Here is a 26,591-nt window from a genome sequence, read left to right on the forward strand (position 1 = left end):
AGGACACACGAGATGCACTGACTCACCTGGGCGCTCACAGTGCACCGACTCCCAGTGCGACACGTGCAATGCACCAACTTACCAGTGTGGCAAGGTCAGCGTGAATTCTGCCATAACATGTATGAAGCACTAGTCCCTAGGAGCACGGCGCACATGTGAGACACCACCTTCGACGTAACATGCCAACCAAGTGGATAAAGGTCTGGCATGCAATGCGCAGACCCCTTTGTGCCCTGCTCCCTGCCCAGGAAAGCAGTGGGGGTCCTGGCAGAGGAGGGGTTCGGGGCAGGCCAGGCTGTGTGGCTGTGGACACTGGGACACCATAGCAGGGCTCCCAGTGCCACCTAGTGGGGGACAAGGAACGATCGGGGGCCACCCATCCCCAAGAGCTGGGTGCTGCTGAGCGCAGCACACCTTCCCCAGCCAGGCCAGCCCCCAGCAGCCACCCCAATCCCACACACTGCCCTGCAGGCCAGCGTGTCCTGCCAGCTCTCCTCCCACACCGGCTCATCCTGAGTAACTGGGTTTCCATCCTAACACGGGGTGAGCGCAGAGAGACCTGGTCAGAGAGCCACAGCCTCAGCCCGTGAGCTGCGGTGTCCAGAAAGCATTAGAGCCCCTCACTAAAGAGCACGTTTCAGGAAAGCCCACCAAAAGTATCGCATCTGCTGAGGCACACACTGATGCTCAATGCTACCTGTGAATTAGCCCTCACCTGTGTACATGAACTCTGGCACGCACTGTCATGCGTATAGAAGAATGCATTGCAGACACATCAGCCAAAGAAAACACGGGCACAGCAAACAGCTTGTGTGACTGCACAAGTTTTATTTGATAGGCTTTCTCCCTCCAAAACAGAGCAGAGTTTCTGAGAGATGGAAACAGCAGATGGGGCCATAAAGGTGCAGTACAGAGCTGTGTGAAAGTTTACACATGGGAAGGCTAAAAATGAGTAACAAATGCAATTTAACAGGGAGGGGGAGATGAGTGGATTTGCAATCCTGGTGCACATGAATGCAATCTTTCCTTCCATCTCTCCACCCAGCAGGTGACTGCCAATCTCTTAAGCCCTATCTCCATTCATCTACAGCCGTTTAATCACTTGGCATTTTCTTCCTTTCCATCTGCATTCTCAGTCTCTTCCTTCCTCACCCATCCTCAGCCTGAAAACAATCCCTAGGATATTAAAGAGAAAACCATGACACCTTGTGGAACAGATGGAGCCTCCTCTGGATAAAGGCACCTTCATGAATACCGGTGTGTCACCCAGCAGGTCTGCCCGGTGCAGTACAGTCCAGACAGTGAAAACAGACCAAGTAAGGCACCCAAAACTATCTGTTTCCAATAGATGCCCCACGTTCACCTACTGATCAAACACAGCCCCTCTTTGCTCAGAGGATCAGCTACCAGATTTTTGTTGGCCTTAATCATGGTTAATCTGAGTGTCTCCAGGGAACTCAAATCCCTGCAAAAATTAAATCAGCTGCAAGATGCTCTGTTATCCTCATGATCCACCCTGAAATCAAGGCTAGAAAACCAGGCCCATCATGGTGACCATCTCAGCAAGGCTGAATCCAAAACACTTCTGCAGCAGTACACGAGAAAAGTCTAGAAATGGGGAGAGAGGAAATAGAATCATAGAATCATAGAATGGTTAGAGTTGGAAGGGACCTTCAAAGGTCATCTAGTCCAACCCCCCTGCAAGGAGCAGGGACATCCCAACTAGATCAGGTTGCTCACAGCCCTATTCAGCCTGGCCTTGAATGTTTCCAGGGATGGGGCATCCACCATCTCTCTGGGCAACCTGTTCCAGTGTTCCAAAACTCACATTGTAAAAAATTTTTTCCTAATATCCAATCTAAATCTGCCTCCCTCTATTTTAAAACCATTGCCCCTCGTCCTATCACAACAGGCCCTACTAAACAGCCTCTCCCCATCTTTCCTGCAGCCCCCTTGAGGTACTGGAAGACCGCTATCAGGTCTCCCCAGAGCCTCCTCTTCTCCAGGCTGAACAGCCCCAACTCTCTCAGCCTGGCCTCCAAGCAATATATTCAAAAACAGATGGTCACAGAGTTCAAGGCAATAGGAGGGCGGAAGCAAACAAAAAGTCCTGTCATTAGGAAGGCTAGCTGTAAAAACCAGGGCCCAGGCAAGCTAATGGGTTGGGCACATCTCTCCAAACATGAACCCAGCACAAAGCTAAGACACCAGACAAGCAGCTCAGGTATGTCCAGAAAGGCAAATGACATCCCCACAGGGTCACACACTCCTGAGACCCTGCACGCTAGGACAGACCCTTCTCACCTACTACAAAAAGCCTACAAGATCCCAATGAAACATCAGCTGGTCCCCAAGGACTTAAACTGAAGGTCCTCTTCCCATGAACTCACCTCCTCTGCTCTCACACGTCCCAGCTGCCAGCCTATTGCCTATTTTAAAAACAGCAGAATTTGGGATCGGAGTAGCCAAGTGAGTTGTGGTGGTTCAACAGTCTTCCTCCTGACTAGTGTCCTCCAAGAGCTGCCCTCTCCTCCCAGAGCAGCATGGTCTGAAAGAAAGGAAAGAGATGAGGGCAAACATCAGTCTCAGAGCTGAACTTCTCCAGCTGCTTAGGACCAGATCATTTTTTAAGAGCACTTACATGAGAGAAAGGACAGCTTGGGAACTGCTAAGGAGAGACTTGGCTAGGTCCTCTCCAGGTCACTGAGCACACGCAGGGCAGCAGAAGCAGCTCCAGGCTCTTGGCTCTGTCAAAATTTGGTGGCAAAACTGAAAAATGTGGAGGAAGACATTTTCATTTTGCAAATTTTGCCAACCTGTCAGGACACACTGGCGGTGATGAGTTGCAGAGAGATTTGGGCAGGCAGTGAGCTAGGCTCGGCACAGGGGAGGATGGTTAGTACATTGTGGGGAAAGAAGGAGGAGACTGTGAGAGACATAAACACGGCAGGGCTAAAACTGTTCCTAGGAGAGGGATAAGACTGGAGAAAGGTGTGGCTGGGGTTGGGATTATCGGATCCTAAAAGAGCCCAGGGATACTCAGACCCATCAGATTCTGAACAGCCCAAATGATTACAGCAATCAAGCCTCTGCTGGTGCCTGACCTGTCCCCAAGGCAGGGAGAATGATGAGAAATGCAACATGAGGCCAGAGTGGCTTTACCTCCAGGCCAGGTAGACCAAATGGCCTTCAGTGCTGCACACTCAGCAAAAAAAAACCCCAGAGAGTTGTCCACACCATGCTTGAATGTGACAGCTGGCATCTGCATACAAAAGGGTCCCTCAGCATGACATGTCATTATCTAAATCCCAAGAAAGATATTAACATCTGCCATCTGGCACTAGAGAGGCTTTTGGAGTCTTGGGGAATGAAACAGGTTACCCCAACATAACTCGAGAGGAGAAGGAGCTTCCCCCCCGACCAGATCCTAGATCACAGACTCATAGAATATTTTGGCCTGGAAGGGACCTTTAAAGGCCATCCAATCCAGCCGCCCTGCAAGGAGCAGGGACATCTCCAACCAGATCAGGTTGCTCAGAGCCCCGTCCAATCTAGCCTTGAATGTTTCCAGGGATGGGGCATCCACCGCCTCTCTGGGCAAAATGTGATCCTACATCAAAATAAGTTGTGGGTCTCAAACTAGACCTCTCCTTAGAAACAGAGGTCTCCTCAGGCCTACTTGCCCAAGCAGTCCAGGGCAATGCTCATCAGGAAGGCAAGACGAATAGCTGGGATGGACAGGAAGGAGGGCTCAGACAAACATCTCTGGAGGGTACCGAGGCATTAGTAAGCTCCCTCTGCATACACCTGCACCGCCCAACAGCTTTGCTCCCTGTCTTGGTCCCAGTTTCTGACTATCCATCCATACTGCAGGTACAGCTTTTTGCACACAGGATGGAGTTTGGAGGAGATCAGATCACCTCTCCTAGGTGACTCTCTCACTGCACATGATGGGCTGCCACAGCTCTTTGAGATCACAGCAATATGGGACTGCTGAAACCCCAGCAATTACTGATGGTGTCTCAGAGCCAGGGAGCACTACGAGGGTCCCAGAAAAGACCTGGGCCAAAGATTATACAGTGTGGAGATGGTCATCTCCAAGCACTGTGGGATTAAGCCACACTTCATCATATGCCATGGGAGTCAGGGACTGCTCATATAACAAACTCCCTTGGTAGTAGATGCTGAAGAGACAACTCCAAGTTGCACTTGGCTGAGAGAGTTTGGTTTGTTCAGCCTGGAGAAGAGGAGGCTCCGGGGAGACCTTAGAGCGGCCTTCCAGTGCCTAAACGGGGCTACAGGAAAGATGGGGAGAAACTCTTCAGCAGGGCCTGTTGTGATAGGACAAAGGGTAATGATTTTAAAATAGAGGGAAGTAGATTTAGATTAGACATCAGGATTTTTTTTTTTATGATGAGGGTGGTGGAACACTGTCCCAGGTTGCCCAGAGAGGTGGTGAATGCCCCATCCCTGGAAACATTCAAGGCCAGGTTGGACGGGGCTCTGAGCAACCTGATCTGGTTGGAGATGTCCCTGCTCCTTGCAGGGGGGTTGGACTGGGTGGGCTTTAGAGGTCCCTTCCAACCCAAACCCTTCTGTGATTCTATAATACTGAGGCCCCAGCTCATTGCCTTCTGGGTATGAAGGCAAAGAAACATGGAAAAAACTGCAGCTCAGCCTGAACTGTATTTTTTCTGAGCATCAGTCACTCCCTGTAATTAAATATATCCCTAAAATACACAAGAAACTAAGAAAAACAACAGCCACAAGATAAGATGACTGCACTTTATCAAAAAAGCTTTTATCTCTGTGCAATGAATAAATAACTCTGATGTAACTACATACAGCATTTTTTCATCAGATGTCTGAGTATCAACCTCCCTTTCTAGACCTCCTCTGACACAGCTCTCAGCAAATGTGCTGATGGAAAACCACTGGTCACATTCACAAATGTCTCTAAAATCTAGCACATAAATCCAGCAGAAACTTCCAAGCACCTGCCACAGCACCTCCTCTTTCCATAGCAATGCCACCCTGCGAGCCCAGCCTTTCTCTCTGCTCCATGGATATTTTAGCCCACAGCCTCACCATGGAAAGCACAAATTCTGCTTTTTCAAGGGCAGACGAGGTCAAAAGCTGAGTGGATATTCCCAAAATCCCTCAGACACCTTGAGGTTGAAAAAAAAACCCAGAGTGTTCAAATGCAGCTTTTCCAGGTGTATGGCCAACAGACTCAGTCTGTTCCCAAACCAAGCCAGTAGCTGACAGACACTATTCCTCTCCAGATTCCTGCTCAGCTGGAGTCAGAATCTGGAGATTTTGTGTGTTACTGGCCCCGGACTGCAGGGGCAAACAGTTGAACAGGGTATTTCTGCACTAGCTGTTGGCCCTTTTCATGGAACGCTCTTTCAGATCAGGCAGCCCATATTGCTACGACTTAATCAGGCCGAGGTTTAAGGAAGCCCGCTGTGAGATGACACAGATTGCCTCCTCCCCTGGGAGCTGGCAAACACCGCGGTCAGTATGTAAGTGGCAATCCCTGCAAAAAAAGAGCCCCCAGTGTACACCACAACTGAGTCTTCCTCTTCCTCCGCTGGCGCTTGGCCCCCACGAACTGGTACAGAGCCAAGAGGCTTCATGTGCTCAGCCATCCCAACATGGTGACCCCGCTCTTTACTCCTCAGAAGCCTTAACTGGCCACAGCACACCAGTGGGAAGGCAGGCAGTGGCAGAGGGAACGTGTAGCTGCTCATACATCTCTTCTGCCTCCCATGTCAGCCCCGTAGACAGAGCCCTGTCTGGGCGTGGAGGAAACCATCTGCTCGGTGTCTGGCAACTCTGGGCAGGGCAGGCTGCCGCATCCAGCACAACTCCTGATTGTGCTGAGCAGACAGAGCAGGCGAGCGCTGGCCAAAGAGGGACTGCCAGCAGAGAGGGGAAAGGAGGATGGAGCCCATTCCCCAGGACAGGTCTGGAACAGGGCACCTGGCTCAGACCAAACAGTTCCAGATTGCTGAGACCTTTTGATCGCCCTCCTTCAAGGCCTCTGTGAAAGACTCGGCAGATGCCTTACAAGAGGCACCAGCGACTGGTTGTGTCTCCAGAGTGTGCAAGTCTGCCAGGGCCCTGATTTTACTGTTCTGTCAGGATGCTGGAGCTAACCAGTGTGCCTTCTCACATGGACTGAGCAGGAGTTCAGTGGCCTTATTCCAGCTTGGGTGTTAAAGCTGCTGTTGAGATGCAGAAACTAAGCATGCAGGACCCCCAGTCACAAGTACCTCCAAACCCTCATCTGTCACAGTGGGGGAGACAGAGTGTCCCAAGTAACAGCCTCATTAGCACCATCACCACCCCACACCGCTAGACACTTCCAGTCTGCTCGGCAGCTTCTACCTTTAGGTCTCTATCCCAAAGCTCAGCCTCCCCTGATTTAACAGACCACATCCTCAGGTTCTACAAGTGACTTTGCACAAACACCAGAACTATGCCTACCAATGTGAATGTCTTCATCAACCCTCTCAGCCTGGGACCTGCTCCTGGATGTCTTAGTTACATTTGATGCTGCACCTTGCACCAGGCAACCATGAGTGGGAGGTTGCACTGAAGCCCTCCAGATCCCCTTCCACATCTATTTTGCAGATTATGGACCCCCTTGAACATTAAGTTTAGGGAGCAATCTCTCTCGCCTGCAGGGAGATTTTGGATGCCATCCAAAATCTCCCAGCACCTCTCACAGGACTGCTTCCTCTTGAGGTATGGGGCAATCCCTTGTAAGAGGTGCTGCCTTTCCAGGTCCTTCCAAGCCCTTTCTGCCTGCTCATCCCTGTCCCAGGACATGGCTCATCGCTTCTCTCAGTTGATCATTCTGAATACTCCATGATCTCTTGAAATTCCCAGCACTGGTGTTCATGTAAGGGGATACAGCTAGCTTTTAACAGGATTTCTCATCTTTGAAATCACACAAGTAGCAGGAAACATAGTTTTAGAAGGGAAAGTGTCAGCAGCCTTCCCTGAAGACATTGCTTGTGATGATTAAAATACATGTATTTATGGGGTCTGCACAATGCTAAAAAAAAGCATTGGTTTCTTGGTGTCAGCTCTGCCAAAGCAATGGAATGGACAGTACTGTGCACAAATACACCATCCAAATTGCAGAAGGGCTGCTTCTATTTCCCATGCATTTGTAAAACTTAAACAACCCTTTCATCATCAAAGGAATTGGGGATGTATATTTTTACCACAATTGAAATGAACCCTGGTTGTTTCAGCTTGCAGACTAAGAACAGGACATGTAGGAGGCCCCAGACTTGTTCCCAGGCTGCTCCTGCATCCCAGACCAGTTTCCAAGATGCAACTGTGGCCTCAGGAGATCCAGCAGCAGTGTGCCCAACCAGGCTTTGCAGAAGCGAGACAGCCCTGACAGTGAGAGCTGGCTACGCAGCAGCCAGGAACCAGCAGGAAACTAAGGGGGCAGCACCAAAAGTGATAGCTTCTCTCAGCTCCTCCAAACTGGGGAGATGAGGGAGTACCACGAGGTGGAGCAAAAACAAAGACAAGTGCACCAGATTTCTCAGTGTTCCCTGAATTCACCTCATCAGCTGTGCTATTAGAAACAAATGCAAGGGAAGGCACTTGTTTCCACGTATGATTTTAATCCCAGAGTCCATTTCAGTACAAAGCGCTAGTTGTGTCACAGCTATCTCATCTCAGGCAGATTTCTCCTTAATACTGTGGCAAGAACAAGCTTCACATTGAGCAGGTTAGAGCTGATAAGGATCATTTCAGACAACCATCATGGCCCACCATACGTAACAGGTGCTGCCTATTAACCTTAATTAAGACACAAGTGACTTAACTGGTCCTTAATTAGGCTCTAGAAAAAAGAATTAGGCATAGGAAAAAAAGCCATTTGGCCCAGCTTGAGATAGCAGCCTTCATCCTCTCTACCTTGGTTCCCCCTCCACGCTTTTCCGAGCCCGTGGGGAAAAGCCACTCCAGGCTCAGACCAGCAACTGTAGAGCAGGTGGCAGATCTCACCATTTCCTCCCCAGCCAAGCTGGCACCACGTCAGAGCTGTTACCAGGTCTCTTCTGCTCCACTTTCCTGCAACTGGATATCACTACGCAGGAGCAAGGGCCTTGGAGACTCTGGGACTAACACGCACTGTTTTCTAGGACAGTATGTTCCAGTTGTGAGCTCCAAAGAGCACGCTGAGCAGAGCCAGCTCCTGCCCCGGGGGCAGTTCATATAGCACCAAAGTCAATTTCAGGCCCCTGCTCTGTCCTGGCCACAGCAAACCACTCCTGCAGAGCCCATTGGCAGAACTTGGTCCCTCTCTCAGGAAGGGAAGGATTCTGAAGGCCCTCACCATGGAGAAGCCATCACATGAAAACCCTTCCATGTACCTTCACCTGCCACAGCTTCCAGGCCTCCTGCAGCCCTGTGCCATCAAGGGTAGCAAGCAGACCCAGTCTGAGGTTTCCACAGCCTTCCCACACCTCTCCCAGGAAGCCCGGAAGACTTCTGCTGGGAGAGGCTGTTGCTTCTTCCCAGCACCCATGATGTCCTGTGACAGGATTAGAAGAGCACAGTTTGACAAATGTTGCTTCTGAGACATTCGTCCCACTCTGGGCTGCCCCTGCCTTCCCAAAAGACTACCTTTGGGGCTTGGGGGTTTTGCTGGGTTACAAGCACCACAGGACAGCAAAGCGTGACCACAAAAGAAGTGTTCATCCAAGTCCTAAGGCTCAGTATTTACATCACTGAGCACCATGGGGGTCTCTTGAAAACCAGACACCAAGATATAGCAATACCAGCATATTAAACTGCGCAAGGATAAAATAAGCATCTGTACTCTCATGCTGTTGACTCCTTGACACGGTTTCATTTGGGACAAAACAACTCCTGGTCACAGTTCAAGAGCTGGCATGACTAAGAACCCGTCTCAAGAGGTAGCCACCCTCTTTCAGTGGTTGCATTCAACAGCATGGACACAGGCTGCAAATCGGTATCTGTGCCGGAGAACAATCTCACAGCAATGCAGCCGAGGGATTTTGAGATGCGCCGTGGCAGGAGATGTCTAGCATCCGGTGGGACAGGAGAGCCAGGTTTTCCCCACCGTCCCACAGCACTACAAACCACAGACACAAAACACAGCGCGCAAGAGAAACAAGAACTGCCTATCTGAGCAGCCCAATTTCTGCCTCATTTGTATTATCTCCATCAAATAAAGCATTAAAAAAATAAGTAAATCCAATAATATTTATTTTTGGTCAGTCCATCCCTCACCCTATCCTCCAAGAGCAGGAAAACACAGCTGGCTGGAGCTGGCAGTTAAGTGGGTATCTGAATGCATGTCGCAGCCTAAAACCCTTACTCAGTGGAACAGAGCCTCAGCATCTGACATTGCTCTGTCACCTTGGAGCTTTGTCAGAGGCTGTCTGTGGTGGACACAAGTCTTCGGTGGAGCCTGCATGGGGAAGCAAAACCACATTAGGACTGCACTAGCTTCAGCCCTTCCTCCAAGGGAGGCTTTGCTTCATGACCTGGAGGTGAGCCACTCCGAGATTCAGACTGCCTGGCTGACCCTTCCATGGAATCAGGGGAAATCATTATCGTAAACAAAATAATCAAAGGGTTCACATGTTTTTTCCCCCACCACGTCTCCACCAGCTCTCCTACACTCTGTTGTTTAACACCAACCAGCACTTAAGCACCACACAGCTGCTCGCTCACTCCTCCCTGGTGGGATGGGGGAGAGAATTGAGAAGGGTAAAAATGAGAAAATTCATGGGTTGAGATAAAGACAGTTTAATAGGTAAAGCAAAAGCCATGCAGGCAAGCAAAGCAAAACAAGGAATTCATTCACTGCTTCCCGTCGGTGGGCAGGTGTTCAGCCATCTCCAGGAAAGTGGGGCTCCATCACACGTTATAGTTACTTGGGAAAACAAATACCATTACTCTGAACATCCCTCACTTCCTTCTTCTTCCCCCAGCTTTATATGCTGGGATATCCCTTCAGTCAGCTGTCCCAGCTGTGTCCCCTCCCAACTTCTTGTGCACCCCCAGCCTCTTTGCTGGTGGGGTAAGAAGCAGAAAAGGCTTTGACCCTGTGTAAGGTAAGCACTGCTCAGCAATAATAAAAACATTCCTCTATTGTCAACACTGTTTCCAGCACAAATCCAAAACATAACCCCATAGTAGCTGTTATGAAAAAAAATTAACTCTACCCCAGCCAAAACCAGCACACTCTCTCTGCTGCTTCCTCACATGTGCTGCCCCTGTCCTCTTCCCTCCTGTCTTGCAATCTCCTCCTGCCTGAAAAGCAGCAGGACACAGAGCAGAGACATACCCAGCGCTGAGAGCAGAGCACGGGATGGCCTCTCGGCAGCGCTCGGGCAAGCACCTTGCCACAGCTTTCACTGCAGAGTCCCTGGGAACAGCAGCAATGAGATGGTTCCCACCTGATGGCAAGTTTCTAGCCTTCTCCTTATGGTATACAAGAGAAACTATGACAGCGTACCGCTGCCCAGCAGCTGGGCAATGGGACACCCACCCCATGGCTTCTGCCTCTGTGTTACACAGCTGAGGTGCAAGCCCCCCATACAGTCCAGCTGCATCCCAAACCCCTGCCTGCCAAGACCAACAAGCCCTGTGATTTTTGAGCAGGCTCCACAGGGAGCTCAGAAGCATCTCGCTGACAGGTCAGGAGTTGTTTTCTCCTGGAAGGTGAAAGCGGCGTCTTTGCAGCAGGCTGAGGGCAGCTGGAGAAGCCATCAGCCTCCCGCCCACCCTCCAGGTCCTTGGATCCTCTGGAGACTCCTGCCTGTGTTTTGGCAGACACTGCCACGTCCTGGCATCCTTGGAGCCATGAAGCAAAACCGCTCCAACGACTCACCTCAGCTGCTGGTGCAGACACAGCTGGCAATGACAGCCAAGGACCGACCTGGGATGTTCTCCATAATCATTAGCAATCAGAGCAGTCAGGATCAGCACCATCTCTGTCCATCAACCTTGGCCTCCTGTCCAGGCAAGTCAAGAGGAACAGACAATGTCTGTGAGACCCCAGAGGTCCCAGCATGGTGGACTGCATCCTGTTCATCTCACATGCTGCCTCGTCACGCTCAGCCAGCACTGAGGAGGCAGGAGGGACGATGCTGCACAACAAAACCTTGGAACAACAGATTCTGAGCTACTGATGGTGAATGCCTTCAAAGCAACCATACCATGGTCTAACAACTGTAAGCAAGCTTTAACTGGGAGAAACCTTGGGTCAGATCTGCAGACACGGAAATCTTGGGGGTTCTTGTTGCTAATCCAAAAGAGCGTAGAACTGGGACCTGGACATGCTCAAGCTTGGGGGGTGGATTTCAGGCACACAGGAAAGATACCAAATAAATGCTGGGACATTTTCACTCGTCTCCTGGTGGGATGAGCTTTGCTCGTTCGTATTCTCAGGCTTATTTCAGTCACCATAAAACTTCTACAAGGAAATCGATATTCACATGCAGTCCCATAGCTCTGTGAATGGAGGCTTTAGGAGAAACTATTGTGGACAGCCCCATCACCATTGTAGTAACACCTCAAGTGTCTGCCCAGGCGGCAAGCCCTTCTGTACAGCCCAGTGCCCCTGACCCAAGCCAGGCCAGCCACGCTTACTGTGATTCCCTCCACCATCATAAATCCCTTCTAATTCCCTCTAAATCTTTCCTTGTCTCCATCAAAGCACAGCTCCCTCCCAGCTTTGCCCAGTGGGGATTAGTGCAGCCCCATGGAGCAGGGACCACAGGCAGGGTGAAGGCAGAGCAGGACTGGCCCTGCCTGCAGATAGGTCTCTCGCCGCATCCCTGTGCCCCTGCCCTGATTTTGTGGCCAAACTGAACCCATCACAAGCTGGGAGTGAGGCCACCATGGAGACTGCCACGGCATCAGCCTCCTCTGCTCTCTCCCAGTCATGTCAGGAGTTTCCCCCTCCCCTTGCTCATCTCCTACCCCATCCCAGTCACTGTGCTCCCTTGCTTTGGGAGCCAAACCTCTTGACGTCTTCCAGACCCACATGCCTGCACCCAGTCCCCCACTGTGCTTCCCCCAGGAGGCTGAAAGCAATCCGACTGTCTCAGGGTTTCCATGCGCTGGCTCTCTCACACAATGCAGCATCTGCAGGCAGATCTGGGGGGTCATTCCTTCCACCTGGGAAAGGAGCAAGGAGCAGGACAGGCTGCTCCACCAAGAAGACCTGATATTGCTTATAAGAGAGGCGATGAGAGATGGCTCCAGCCCCCTATGCTCTAATCACTCAAAAATAACCCCCAAACCCTTCATTCGTCTCCAAATCACTCCCTCCCCAAGACTGCTGCTACAGCCTCCTCCCTCACTGTCTCTGGCAGAACCATGGGAGCACACCTTCTCCATGGACAGGGAAACAGCACCAAAAAACAGCCTGAAATGCATCACTGTACTGGCAGTTATCCCTGTGACCCCAGGAAATAGGGATTCACAGCCACAGCCCAAGTTTTGGTGACTGCACAACCAGTTTGATGAAAACAGAGAAGATGCCAGACTAACTCCCTTTCTCACTCAGTAGCGCAGGAAGGTTTGGGAGCTCAGGAGCTCTGCTGGAAGTGAAAGCACGTGCCAAGTCCGAGGCCAGGATGACCCTGAGGTACATGGCGACCCTCAGCTTTAGTGATGGGCAAGCACAGCATCACACTGGGCTGGAGTCTGGAGCAGCCAGCTGCACCAGCAAAGTGACCAGTGATATTTGGAGGAAGGCACCTCACATTTCAGGAGCACTTCAGCAGCAGGAGCATATTGATCCTGACCAGGAGACCACTGTGCAGTGAGGAGCTGGTGATGCCTCTATAACCTGAGTGTGCCCAGGTGGTCTTTAGGCTGTGCTGGGCTGCACAAATGCCTTGGCCATCAGCAAAGCTCAGGCAGCTCATGGCAACAGAGCCACCCGTGGGCAGCCCCCACTGCCCCACAGCTACGGCACCTGAGTGGCCTCACCCTTACTGAACAGTGCAGCCAGGAGCTCTCCTGAGGACATCCCTTGGGAAGAGAGCTCTTTTCTTGTAAGAAAATTCTATAATGGCTCAGATGACCAAAAGGGAGAGCTTTGCTCCATGGATGGGATCTGCTCTGCACCGTTGGAGAAATCTATCTAGGGTCTGTGTGATGCTGCACAAACGCGCGTTGACCAGCATCTGAAGGGAGGTAAGATTTACTCACTATATATACTTCTTCTTCTGTCTTACTAAAACTGCTGTTTTCTTGAGACAGCTGTTGTTGGGCTTTTCCTGTTGAGAACCAACTCGCCCCTCCATGGTGCAGAACAAAGAGGCGGAGAGGACACAGCTTCCCTGGCCAGCACAGACAGCATGAAAACAAGGGCTCAAGGGACACGGGGCCAGTGGACAGAGGCGATTGAAGGACAAAGGGGTCAGAAGGATAGCAAGAGTGGCAGGGGGAGCAAGAAGATAAGGGATGCAGCCCCTGGCCAGGCTGAGCCAAATGGATGCAGCTCTGCCTCAGGCAGCCGGGACTCACCACTGCACGCAAACGCTCCTTACCGTGCGCTGCTCTGCCTTGCCATCGTGTGTCCACTCTGGACACAGGGACAAACCTGACTACAAGTCCCAGCTAGGATGTCCCGGCCCATGCCTGGACCACTCTTTACTCATTGGCCAGCCCTGTGCTTAGGAACGACCAATCCTAAAAGGTTATTTGCCGGCTATTGGGTAAGAAGATGCTGGGATTTCTTCCCCCCACTCCCCCCCCCCCAATCTCCAGCACAGATCATTTCTGTCTCCAAAGGAAGCCTCTGGCACAAACACACGACCAGACGCGCACTTACTTCCCCAATGCCCCTGCTCCAAGAGGGGAGCATCCCAGGGCCGCCCCCGCATCACCTTACACTGCAGCTTCCCCTGCAGCATGCTGTGTCCCCAAGGCAGGTCCCAGATGTGGGGGATCGGAGAGGAACAGCTGTGTCCACCTACAGCTCCCCCACAAAGCCGCAAGGTTGTTCCATCTTGCACACAGGCTGTAGCCGGGACCTTACCACCTCATGTTGCGAAGCAGGGATACTCATGGGTAACACTGGCCAGGGCTTTCCCTACTGCCACAAATACAGCCCCAGGGGGCTCCAGAACGGGTCTCCGCTTCCCTGCACCAGGAACATGGGAAAACAACGCTACTGCAAACCAGTGCCCACAAAAACGACAGAACTGAGCCTTTCCCTGTCACTCTTTAGATGCAAACTGCAGAGGAAATAAGCAGGGTTCAGTGGAAATCCACAGCAAGGAACCTGGGGAAGGAGATGACCTCAGACTCTCCCCACTTATGAGGCCACTGCTGTGCCATCAGTCCTGACTACGACTGAGAGACCTGAACTTCCCCAAAAAGGTCATTCTGAGGCCTAAATGACTTTAAAATTTGCCTGCTGCCTGACAAGGGGTTAATATATTGAGCGTGCAGGGGCCGCCCTTGTGCACAAGGTGAGGCAGGCCAGCAGGAGAGACCGGGACAAGCCCACGTCCTTCTAAACCCTGGTTAACCTCCAATCCCTTTTCAACTCTGCAAAGAGCTCAAATTCATGAAAACCCAATGAGGACTCCGTCAGGAGGTGGCAAGCAGGGCCTGAGCCAGTCCTTAGCCACGGGGTTTGTAGCCCGGTCCTTGGGACATCTTCCCTTTCCAGCAGCACGCGTCCTGCACTCCCAGCTCTGAGAGGAGGGACAGGGCGGGGAAGGGCAGGAGTGGGACATGCCAGCAGACTACCAGTGGCTTTCATTCCCAGCGCAGCATCCCCCAGAAAGATCCCTAGAAAGCTGCTTCTTCACAAGGACAGGGCATTTCTCAAAAAACATCCAACATATTTTGGATTTCACCTCACAGCAGATGGATAAAAGTGGGAAGGAGCTCAGAAAGCAGCTGGACACAGGAGTGAGTACATCCCTCTTGGCCTGCCAGTCTGGCTCACAGGCACAAAATGGCTCCAGCACGGCTCCAGCGAAGAACACGTGTTGGGCTTTGTCCCACTGGGCTCCAGAGCTGGAGCCACAGGCAGAACCCTGCATACGTGTGGCAAGCATCACTGCAAAGCACCAGGGTGAGCAAGCCACCGCGTAAGGTGGAAATGGGTCACCTCTCAGGCCTCAGCCCTCAAAGCCATCACATGCATGGTGAATTCAGGCTTGGGGACCTTCCATTCTGCTCCCCTCACAGAGCCCCAAGGCACAGTGCTGGGGAGCATGCTGCCACAAAACCCTCTGACAGGCTGCTGGGATCTGCTCTCCCACTCCTGCAGGTGCCACCACCAGCCTATGAAGGAAGGGTTCTAGCCTAAGGTCAGAGCTCTGAGGTCCCACACCCTCCATCGCTTGGCCACCACGGCCGGGTTTCCCCATCCAGGCCCCCACGCACATTCACTGCTGGAAGGACAGAGCAACTCGGATGGAGCCCTCAACATCCCCAAATCTGGAGTGAAGGCTCCCTGGGATGAACTGGGATGCAGGGAAGCATCCTGGGGCTACTTGCAGTGGATCATAGAATCACGGAATCATAGAATCATAGAATGGTTTGGATTGGAAGGGACCTTTAAAGGCCAGCCAGTCTAACCTCTCTGCAAGAAGCAGGGACATCTCCAACCGGATCAGGTTGCTCAGAGCCCCGGCCAACCTGGCCTTGAATGTTTCCAGGGATGGGGCATCCACCACCTCTCTGGGCAACCTGGGCCAGTGTTCCATCACGCTCAGTGTAAAAAAAATGTTCCTAATATTTCATCTAAATCTACCTCCCTCTATTTTAAAACCATTACCCCTCGTCCTGTCACAACAGGCCCTGCTGAAGAGTTTCTCCCCATCTTTCCTGCAGCCCCCTTCAGGCACTGGAAGGCCGCTCTAAGGTCTCCCCGGTGCCTTCTCTTCTCCAGGCTGAACAGTTCCAGCTCTCTCAGCCTGGCCTCACAGCAGAGCTGCTCCAGCCCTCTGATCATCTTCGTGGCCTCCTCTGGACCCTCTCCAACAGGTCCATGTCCTTCTGATGTTGGGGGCTCCAGAACTGGATGCAGTGCTGCAGGTGGGGTCTCACCAGAGCAGAGGGGCAGAATCCCCTCCCTCGACCTGATGGCCACGCTGCTGGGGATGCAGCCCAGGATGCGGTCGGCCTTCTGCAAGTGCACATTGTCGGTCAGCAAGAAAGAAGCAGAACACAGGACCTCAGACCAGCCTCACCTTTCAGCAGACTGTCAGAGAGGAGGGTGTTTCGCAGTGGTCAGACCTAAACTGATGCTCTGACTCCTTCCTTTTCTCACCACACCAGCATGAGCCTGGGGATCTCACTGGGGCATTTGCTGAGTTCAGCTCCGCTGTTAAAGTTAGAGCTCACCTCGGCCATCTGTCTACCGTTTCTGTAATTCAGTCCGACAACTCACGGTAACTTTTAAGGACCTTGTGCCTGTGCATGTTGCTGCTCTCAGATCTCAGCAGCCGTGACCGCTCCACTGACAGGCATCCCAGCTCCCCAAAGTGTCTGCTGTCTTATTAGCAGAGCCTCCGCTTTGGATTTATTTTCCATCCAGAATTTAAGCTGAATTTATGTATTAACTAAAGACTATTAGTGCCAAAAATAAGTAGAATGCCACTTGCTCAGCAACACAGGCCTTACGAGGGACCACGTGGCACAGCCAACCCACCAAATCGCAATCCCAGAGAGGCTTTTATAGACACCCACGTCTGATGGAGTGCAAGTGACGCCTGCCTTGCTGCAAGCTTTGCTGTGCAAGTGTCTGGTTGCAGGGGGAGGGGAGGGAAATAGCCCCACATCCACAGGCAGGACGGATGGTGCCCTCCTCTCCACTGACTGGGTAAGCAGCCAGGTGGAACTGTAACTGGTTTAGGAACAGGCAGTGGCAGAGCTGCCTCATTTCCCCACCACAAACACCCATGCATGCAGCTTCTGACACACAGCACGCGTACTGCTGAGCGTCTGCACACCGTATCTCAACAGCAAGGGTCCTCCAGTTCCCTCTGAGCAGGACTGCTTGAGGGAGAAAAAAGGTCACCCAACACTGTACAGGTCTAGTTGGTGGTGGCTTCTCCGTTTCCCAGGTTGTTCCCAGAATATTTTTCCTTCGTGTACACACCCCACCCGGCTCCGAGCTGGCTCAGCTACCTGGAGATTGACACTGGTGTGACTCTGAAGGCTTCTCCAAGGACTCGGACCGGTCTCCACCATGAGGGATGTGAAGTCATGGCAGCAGCCCTGGCGCTGCTGCTGCTAGCAGCCCTAGGAAGCCCAAGGCAATGCACAGAAGGGTCAGTGGCAAGGGGAGGGCAGCCCTCACGTACCAAAACAACCACATCTTCCTTTCCATTGCTCCCCAACCTACTCCCCCCAAACGAGCCGTTTTGCACCCTTTGCCAAGACTCAGCTGCTGAGCATGGAACGGGCAGCGGCCAGTGTCGGTTTGCTGGTCTGGCAGCTCCCTGCCACATGCCCAGTGCTGGAAAAGGGCTGCTTTGGCCACGATGTGGCATGGGGCAGTGCACAAACAACCCTCGGCCTGTCGCCTGGGTCAATGGAGCATATCTGGGAAAACAGGCCACAGGCTTGCAGCAGAGGTCAGCAGGGCCGGGGCAGGCACAGCTTGTCTTCACAAACCGCTCTGCTCCAGCAGCTGCTTGCAGGGGTCTCACCAGCAGCTTTAGGCCATCAGCCAGACCAGAAGACCCAGACAGGCTGCTGGACTCCACTCTCCTGCTTGCCCCAGAACACGGTGTGCTGGCACAAGCAGCTTGCTCCCCAAGCCGCAAGGCAGAAAGGCAAAAAGTCCACCCAGCAGCCTTCCCGACAGCTGTGCTCTGCCACCTTGGTCCTCACCCTATTGTTTCTGCATCAGTGATCTGCACGGGAAGGCACAGCAGGGAGAGCAGGCAATGGCATCTGAGAAGCAGGGAACGGGCAGATCTGTCAACAACAACACATGCGGCTCTGGGCCTCACTTTGCAAAGAGTCTGTGAGATACAATCCAGTCTGGCAAAGATGGCAAAGAGCTGCTCCTCATTCTATCCCAGGTCCCGTTTTGCCCAGGCGAGAGCTTGGGCAGAGCTCAGCCCATTGCTGCAGCAGCTCCGACCTCCCCAGAAACGGCTCCCAGCCATGCTGGTCCTGGTGATTCCCAGCCTCCAGCCCTCCTCTCTGCAGCCTGGCCCATCCACTGCACGTTCTCTTGAGAAAGACCTAGAATGAAAGCACAGCTCATCCTAGGAGGATCTAGGGTGGGCTACAAGGAGCATCTCAGAGAAGCAAGTCAGGACCAGATAGGCCACGTGCAAGAGGGGGCTGGGCAGGATGGTGGGGTCTGGGGGCACAGCGGTGTCTTGCCGGGACACGTGCTGTCAGGTTTCAGACACAGTCCAGGGAGTTTGGTCCTCAGCCCTCCCAGGATGGCGGTGACCTGAGGCTTCCCTGGGAGAGTGTCAAGCATGGCAGGAAGATGGTCTTCAAGAGCGTGCACAGGGCGTTAAGACTCCCAGCTGCCAAAGTTGCCTTTGGGCAAGGGTCTGTGGCCCCCTGTTACACAGACAGTAACTCGCAGCCCAACGCCCCCAAACCGGGGTGACCCACCTACTCACCAAGTCGCCAGCTGTCTTCAGGCCTTAAGTTACAGGCAACTGAGAATCACATGGGCAAGAGGTCCTGGGCCTTCCGCAAACAATCACAGAGTGGCTGAGATTGGGGGGATCTCTGGAAGTCATCTGGTCCAACCAGTGGGTACCTCACGCAGGGCTACCCAAACCAGGTTGCCCAGGTCTGTGTCCAGGTGGGTTTTGAATACCACCAAGGACAGAGACTCCCCAACCTTCCTGGGCAACCAGTGCTCAGTCATCCTCACGGTAAAAAAAAGTGTTTCCTGATGCTCAGAGGGAGCCTCCTGTGTTTCAGTTTGTGCCCACCATCTCTTGTCCTGTCTCTGAGCACCACAGAAAAGAGACAGGCTCCATCCTCCTTGCACCCTCCCTTCAAGTACTTATATACATTGGTAAGGTTCCCTTGAGCCTTCTCCAGGCTGAGCAGTCCCAGCTCTCTCAGCCTGTCCTCATGAGAGATGCTCCATTCCCTGCACCACCTTTGTGGCTCTTCACTGGACTCTCTCCAGTCTATCCATGTCTCTCTTGTGCTGGGGAGCCCAGCACTGGACACAGCACTCCAGATGTGGCCATGGTCTTTTCTGCCAAGCTGCATTCCAGCGGCGTAGCCCTCATCAAATACTAGTGCCTGGGGTTGTTCCTCCCCAAGTGCAGGACTTTGCACCTCTCCTTGTTGAACTTCAGGAAGTTCCTGTCAGCTCATTTCTCCAGCCTGACAAGGTCCCTCTGTACAACAGCACGACCCTCTGGCATATCGGTCACTCCTCCCAGTTTGGTGTCAGCTGCAAACTTGCTGAGGTACATGCTGCCCCATCATCCAAGTTATGAATGAAGATGTTAAATAGGACTGGACCCAATATCAACACCCAGGGTACACTGCTCGTTACTGCTCTCCAACTAGACTGTGTGCCACTGATCTCCACTCTCTGGACCCAGTCATTTAGTCAGTTTTCAACCCACCCCACTGTCTGCTCATCCAGCCCATACACCAACAGCATGTCTATGAGTATCTTATGGGATAAATTCTCAAAGGCCTTACTGAAGTCCAGGTAGACAATGTCCACTGCTCTCCCCTCATCTACCAAGCCAGTCATTGCATCACAGAAGGTGCTCAGGTTAGACACTTTCTACAAAAGTGATCCAAAATCCCTGTGTCTCACCAGCAACCTCCTGCAAGAGAGAGACCTAGAAGGGATGCTGAGAGTCTCAACAGGGAGGTCCAGCCTGCATGTCCTGCATATTCAGTGGCACCAGACAACTTCATATTCCCACTTCTCATCCATATACTGAATTTCCAGGAAATTTTCTCCAAAAATAGATCTAAATGGGAAAAAAAAAATGATGGAAACACCTTCAGGTTTTCAAACAGGGTGCAGCCTTAGAGAATACTGGAGAGAAAGGAACCAAAGCCATTGTTAAAAACATGTTAGGGTTTTCGTAGCTCAGTTGCAATTATTTCTCTGAAAGCTAAGGATGTACAATAAAGAAAAGCGTGTGTGGGAGGGAGGAGAGGAGGAGAAAAGATAAACACAACAGCAGCATGGAAGGAAATTCAACACTGCCAAGTGAAAGCCACTGTGACAGGTAGAATTTATTTCCTCACAGAACGGTTTTCCATGCCATCCACTACACAGAGAAGGAGAAAAAAAAAAACAACATTATTTTGAAGAACACTGGCCATAGAAGCAATACTTCTAGGAAGGGAGGTTCTCTGGGATGCTGCAGCCAGGAGATTACCCCCATGTACGCCATTCCCTCACCCTCCAACAAAAAGATGAGTTTAGCCAAGAAAAAACTGCTCCATGTAAAATCCTTTTAGTAGCCTCACCTTCTGGAAATGTGTGTCTGCTACAGGAAAGAGCTCCAAACCTCCAAGCCCCACTGCTGGCCAGGTTTCTACCCCAGGGACGTGGATGTGTTTTCCACAGGCTCCATACTCATCCACTTCCCATTGATCTGATAACTCTCCTGGAAAATTTATCTGGCAGGCTGCTGACCTTCGTTTTTAACAGCAGGAGTCCAGTGCATGGTCCCTCCACTCAGGCACTGCCTAGCATCATAGAATCACAGAAGGGTTTGGGTTGGTAGGGAACTTTAAAGCCCATCCAGTCCAACCCCCCTGCAAGGAGCAGGGACATCTCCAACCGGATCAGGTTGCTCAGAGCCCCGTCCAACCTGGCCTGGGATGTTTCCAGGGATGGGGCATCCACCGCCTCTCTGGGCAACCTGGGCCAGTGCTCCACCATCCTCATGAACAATCTTCTCTCCTCAAATCTGGCTGCTGGTGCGCAGCGTCTGGGAACTGGCTCTGTGGCACAAGGTTTTGCCTCTGGTGACAGCAGGCTGCAGAGCTGGCAGGAGCCAGGCATTGCTGACCCTGCTCTTAACACCCTCAGCCCAAGGGAGACAGAGACAGCAGCTCTGCTGTCAGCTTCGACTGCACTGCCAGGATCTCCGGAAAGGCCCCTGGACCAGCCCGCTTAATAAACACTTGCGTGAGACAACTTGGACTCTACAGCCTCCTTGAGCCACAATCAGAGGCTTGACAGAGCTCATCTGTGCTGTGCTTCAGGTCAGATTTAAGCTGGCACCCCATGGGCCCGGGAGGTGAAGCCTACTCAGAGAAGGAAAGGACTTTATGGCCTACCCAGAGAAGGAAAGGACTGGTGCTGCTCTCCTGGCTCTGGGACACAGCCTGACCACCAGGCAAGTGCAAGGGGTGGGAAACTCCCCAAAGGCAGAGTGATGGGAAAGGGCACTGAATTACGAAAGAGATGGTGGGAAAGGAAATTCTGTGAGCTGTCCCCTCCCAGCAGGTTCACACAACGCTTTCAGTAAATCTTGTGCTACATAAGGAAACATCCTAGATGCAGACCAGCCCTACCCATAAGGCCTCTGCATCCCTCATCCTGCATCCCAGACACAAGCAGGGGCAGGGACTAAGTGTTTCCTGCCTTGGCAGGAAAACCACAGCCACTCTCCTGGCAGGAAGGTTTCAAAAGGTCACCATTTCCTAACAGCACCTTCCACTGTGCCCACCTGCCCTTCTGAAGCCAGAACCCACTTCACATATTTATGATGTGGGAGTTACCAGCTCCTCTCCTGGATGCTTTAACATCCCAATGTGAGGTCTGCTGCTCTCATAAGCCAGTTTCAAAGTTCCCCACAGAAAGGTATCTTCTCTTCTTGCTCAAAGAACGATCCAAAGTCTCCTTTCTGCAATGGCAATCATTTTATTCGCAGTTACCAGTCTGACTACAGCGATGGCATGCGCTTTCTTGGCAAATTCAACTGTTTTTTCTACAGGTGTATCAACACTGGGCAGGATTTCCTCCACTTCCCTGCACCTGTGCTGTCCTGGTGTGACAGCTCTGGTCTCTGCCTTTGCCCTGATGACACGGAGCAGAAGGCTCCCAGCAGTGCTTGGGAAGGAAGGAGAGGCCTGAAGCCGTCTGCAACCTGAGGCAGGAGGGCTCCCAGATCAGCTGTCTCAGCACAGGCAGAGAGCGCAGTTGTCTTTCCTCTGACCAGGAAGAGTCTGCAGAAGTAGACACGCACACAGAACCCTGCCTGTCTGCGTTTGGATCATCTCCCAGTAACACTCACTGACATGTAGCATCGCAGAGGGCTGGGGAATGAGCCCTGATGGCAGCTCTCACGGTCATTTCAAGCCACAAAACACAACTCTCATCTCTCAGCCCCATGCAGCAGTGACAGATTTGCAGAAGTTTGCAAGCACCAGCAGGCCAGCCCCTCAGCCTGCCCCACCCGAGCATCCTTCCATTACAGCGTGCACCACAAGGCTGCTCAGCCCTCTAACAGCTTGGGAAATCCTCTCTCGACACCATCAGGCAGCATCAAGTGTCCCCAGGGATCCATGCTTGCCGTCAGCGCTCCCAGCTAGTTCCAAGCACCAGAAAAAAAACAGCCAGATGCCAGAAGCCTGCATGTCACCAGACGATGGACTGACAGAAACCATCTCTTCACACATCACAGCTCCCCCACACAGACTTGAGCGTGCTGCTGAAGATCAGAGGCAGGTTTGGGGACTGAACGTTTTTTGTCTCTGTGGATCTAACACCTTTGTTGTGAGCTGAGCTTGGCTGGGAAATGCTCAGAGTGAGGTCGTCCCCCAAGGAGAGTTAACGTGCTGCTGGCTGGTAGCAGGCAGGTCCCTTGCAGACCTGATCTAGCAACAAGTCAGGGCTCCTCCACCCCCAAAGACCCACTCAGACCCTCCCAGCTGCACTTGAGTACCGCTGCAAGGTCTACCTCCTTTTTAGCAGAGTCTGCCACCTCCGGGGAGGAGCAGTTGGCAGCAGACACAGCCCTGCACACATGAGGATGAACCACCAACTGCTCTGAGGTCCACTAGTGAAAGGCACTGCAGGGAGGGCAGGGTTTCATTACCACTCCTGCCAATTACCGACATGCTGACACGAACCCAACACACTACTGGTTTCCACCTGCTCCCTAGCAGAGCGTGCAAAGAAAGCAGCATCCTTCCCGCTTGCCAGGCAGGGAACCACGGTGTGGGGATGCTAAGCAGCTTTCCTGTGACCAGTGGCACAGATGGGAACTAAACCAAATCTGCAAGCACAGCCCCCTTACCTGCATGGGGGCCCTCCAGCGCGCAAAGCCACACAAACACACCTCTCTGCAGTGCCTGCACCCAGCACGGCTGCCCAGATGCCGGGCTGAGAGGAGCCAGCACGCCGGGAGCTGGCACCGTGCGGTACCCCCCATGCAGAGTGGCTGTACACTAGAAACGCGCTAGATACTCCACAAAGCTCTTCCACTGGAGCACAGTACAAGCGATGGAGATCAGGCTCTGTGGAGAAATTACTGAGCAAGAAATGGAGAAGCCCCCTCCTGGGGCTAAAACCACAGCCCTGCTTCAGCCCCATACTGTGGCTCTCCCTACCATAGCCCACCCTTCTGGCAACGAGGCATTTGGGGAAACGCAGGATCAGCAGCTGCACGCCACCCATGCAGTATGGACGGGCATGGCCTCTGGGAGCCTGCGCAGTCCTCCTTCCCTGTGGGCCAGCAGCACCCTGCAGCAAGGCACTGTGTGAAAAAGGACCTTCTTTGGGTAACCCTATGCCTGCTGCTTCCCAATACCCTAGCTCTTGTAGGTATAGAAGAATTAATCCCTGATTTCCATCCAAATCTTCCTATATCTGCCTCTCTGTCCTATCCTACACTCAAGAACCTCAGGGCCTTTCCCAGCATCTCATCTGCATCTGATCCTCACAAACCCACCAGAACACCTCACCCCCTCTAGTTTTTTCCCTCCTTGCCTGCGAGCCCCTTTGGGCTCCAGGGTATGGTCAGGTCTGGGCCTTCTACAGCCTTTGCCATGTCCTACAGTCACTGTTGTGCCTGGACATCCAAGAAACAACAACAGACATTCTACAGACCCAGCCTCTTGAGTCCCCCACACCAGGAAGCCCAGCTTAAAACCAACCGAGGAAGAAAGCATGCCCAGAGAAGAGCAACCCCTCCTTACAGCAGACCTCCACCCCAGCTGCATCCCCATTTCTGGACATCAAGGCATCTTTGTGGGAGTGTTCAAGATCAGGGCAGCATTGGGGTGGTAGGACACTCATTTGATGTCTGCCCCATCCTCTTGGTACCCAGCAGCAAGACTGGAGGCCAGAGGAGCAGGGCTGGGAGTGTGGATGCTGGAATGGGCACTGCCTCCTCCTGCCACGTACATAGAGCATGTCAAGCCAAGCCGGAGCCACAGGAAGGACCTGGCAGGGAAACTCCTCCAGCTCCTTTTTGCTGCCTCAGTTCTGCAGATCTGGGGACATGACCTGTGGGATTCAGGCTCTCCAGTGCTATAAGAAAGGGTCTCCAGGTCTCCTCAAAGCCAGCAGGTAGCCCCTGCCATGCCAAGTGCCCCCAGGACAGGAATCTCCACTTCATGCCAGCACAGGACATAAACATGCAGCTGCCCAGGTGGGCAGTGAGTGTCCCATGGCCCCAGGAGGAGAAGCCCTGATGTTCCCTGAGTCGCACCAGCCTCCCCAGGCCACTCCCTGCCAAGTTCAGGGCCAGCAGCACAAGAGACAACCTGGCAGCCAGGATGGGAAGACAGCTCCTTCTCCCAGCAGGGATGCAGGGAGAATTGTCCCAGGGACGCTGATGACTTCAACTCAACTCCCAGCAGCAACTGCCAGCCTGGCTCAAGGCTAAAAGCACCTATGGGAGACTTAGTGGGAGTCCCTACTCCTCCTCTCCTCCACGCCAAGCCAAGCAGAAGGACAGCTGAGGAGGATCAGAGGGGTAGAGGTGGGAAGGAGTAAACACCCAGAGCCGTGGGTCCAGACAAAGGCCAGAGGCACCCACTCCCATCATCGTTACTACCATCCCACAGACCCATGGGGAAGGTCCATCCCCCGAGCAAGGCATCCTGACAGCCAACTCATACTCCCTGCCGCGCTCCCAGGGCTAATGAATGCGTTGCTAATTGTCCTCCACACACCCCCGCACGCTGGGAAAGGCCACATTACCTTGGTAGAGGCTGACAGTAGAGGCCATGCCTGATCCTGAGCTCACCTTGGCTTGACCATCTCAAACAGCTACAGTGGACGGTGCAGCAACAGGGAGCCAGGGTCCAATGGGGACAGGCTCCAGCAGGTGCAGCTGCCAGGGCTGCTGCATCACTGCCAACTTTGAGACAGCCCAGAAAGCAGAGCTAATTCCAGTCCCCACCCTCCTACCAAGCCATCTGCCTGCCCGGAGACCACCGAGAGGATCCTGAACAGCATTTCATCATTACCGAGCCATTACAAAAAATAGATGAGGAGTGATTGATTATAATGAATGCAAATACCTGCCTTCCGACCCCAAATTGGCAGGACCTGACTAGCTCTCCCACTAAGTGGTACAGTATGTCCTTCCACAGGCTCTGCAAAGCCTTCCCATCCTTCTCAGTGCTCCCACAAGGTTTCAGATGCATCACTGCCCATCCAGACCTGCCCTAGAAAACCATCACGTCCAAAATCTGCTCTCCATCAGCCTTGGGGCCCTGCTCCCATCCACAAAACCCACAGGCTCATTTCCAGCACCTGAACCCATGGGGAAGGCTTTCCTGGAGTCCTCGCCTTCATCAGAAGGGCAAAGGATGGTCCACTCACAGCAGGACAGGGTGAGAGTCGGGGTCAGCAGGGTGGGAGATGGGCGCTCTGTCATAAGCATAACACATCCCCACTCGTCAAGCATGTCGGTCCCATCCCAGAGAGATGCTGTTGTCCAGAGAGGAAAGCAGTCAACTCTCCTCCAGGAGGCCACCAACTATGAGGCATTCCTGCAAAGCCAGGACCCGTGGTCCAGCCTGCAAGGGTGAACTCAGTTGCCCTCCATGGGCCAGCAAACAATAAGTGACAGGAATACAGGAAAGGATGGCACTGTCCCACTGCAGACAACAGGGCATGGGGCAGGTGCGGGGACCAGCAAGAACCACTGCAGCCACCAACCCCAGCCGAGAGACTGCCCGGGCCAGGGAGAGATGCTGAGAGCAGAAGCACCTTACCCCTGGGTTACAACATCAGACAGCAGAGTGGGAACAGACCTGAGCACCTTTCTCATCCCTAGTCTCAGATCCTCTGAGCAAGCTGTCTTGCCTGCCTGCAAGGAGGCCACTCACACCACGGTCACACCTGATGGGCATCTGCTCAACTTACTGTCAAATGCTCTGCTGATAGCTCTCACCTAGCTCCAGACCAGGCTACCAGGGACAAGGAGATAACTCCTTGCAGAGCGGCAGATACCTCTGATTTACAGTTCCCACGGCTTTTTCAGGACTGTTGCCATCTTCCGGCCTCTTTTCTGCACCCAGCTTCTTCCCACCAGTCCACCCGGCTCCATCGTCAGGGTGCCACACGAGGCCCCTGCCACCACCACGAGGCCCAGCCCAGTTCCGACCCT

At 52.9% G+C, this 26,591-nt stretch overlaps 1 protein-coding gene and 1 long non-coding RNA gene across 3 annotated transcripts in view; both read right to left on the bottom strand.

The window, feature by feature from the left end:
• NRG2 (neuregulin 2) overlaps window positions 1-26,591 on the bottom strand; it is a 185,129-nt gene that overhangs the window by 151,650 nt on the left and 6,888 nt on the right. The gene's annotated exons all lie outside the window — the stretch shown is intronic.
• LOC147598962 (uncharacterized) overlaps window positions 809-26,591 on the bottom strand; it is a 31,612-nt gene continuing 5,829 nt past the window's right edge. Inside the window, exons 2-4 of the long non-coding RNA XR_015260099.1 lie at window positions 2,642-2,769; window positions 2,391-2,548; window positions 809-1,176 (exon numbers count right to left, since the gene is read on the bottom strand). This is a non-coding gene — a long non-coding RNA (uncharacterized LOC147598962). The remainder of the gene's footprint in view (window positions 1,177-2,390; window positions 2,549-2,641; window positions 2,770-26,591) is intronic.

Source organism: Chlamydotis macqueenii, chromosome 14 (genome assembly GCF_036417535.1).
Source record: "Chlamydotis macqueenii isolate bChlMac1 chromosome 14, bChlMac1.mat, whole genome shotgun sequence".
Classification (NCBI taxonomy): domain Eukaryota; kingdom Metazoa; phylum Chordata; class Aves; order Otidiformes; family Otididae; genus Chlamydotis; species Chlamydotis macqueenii.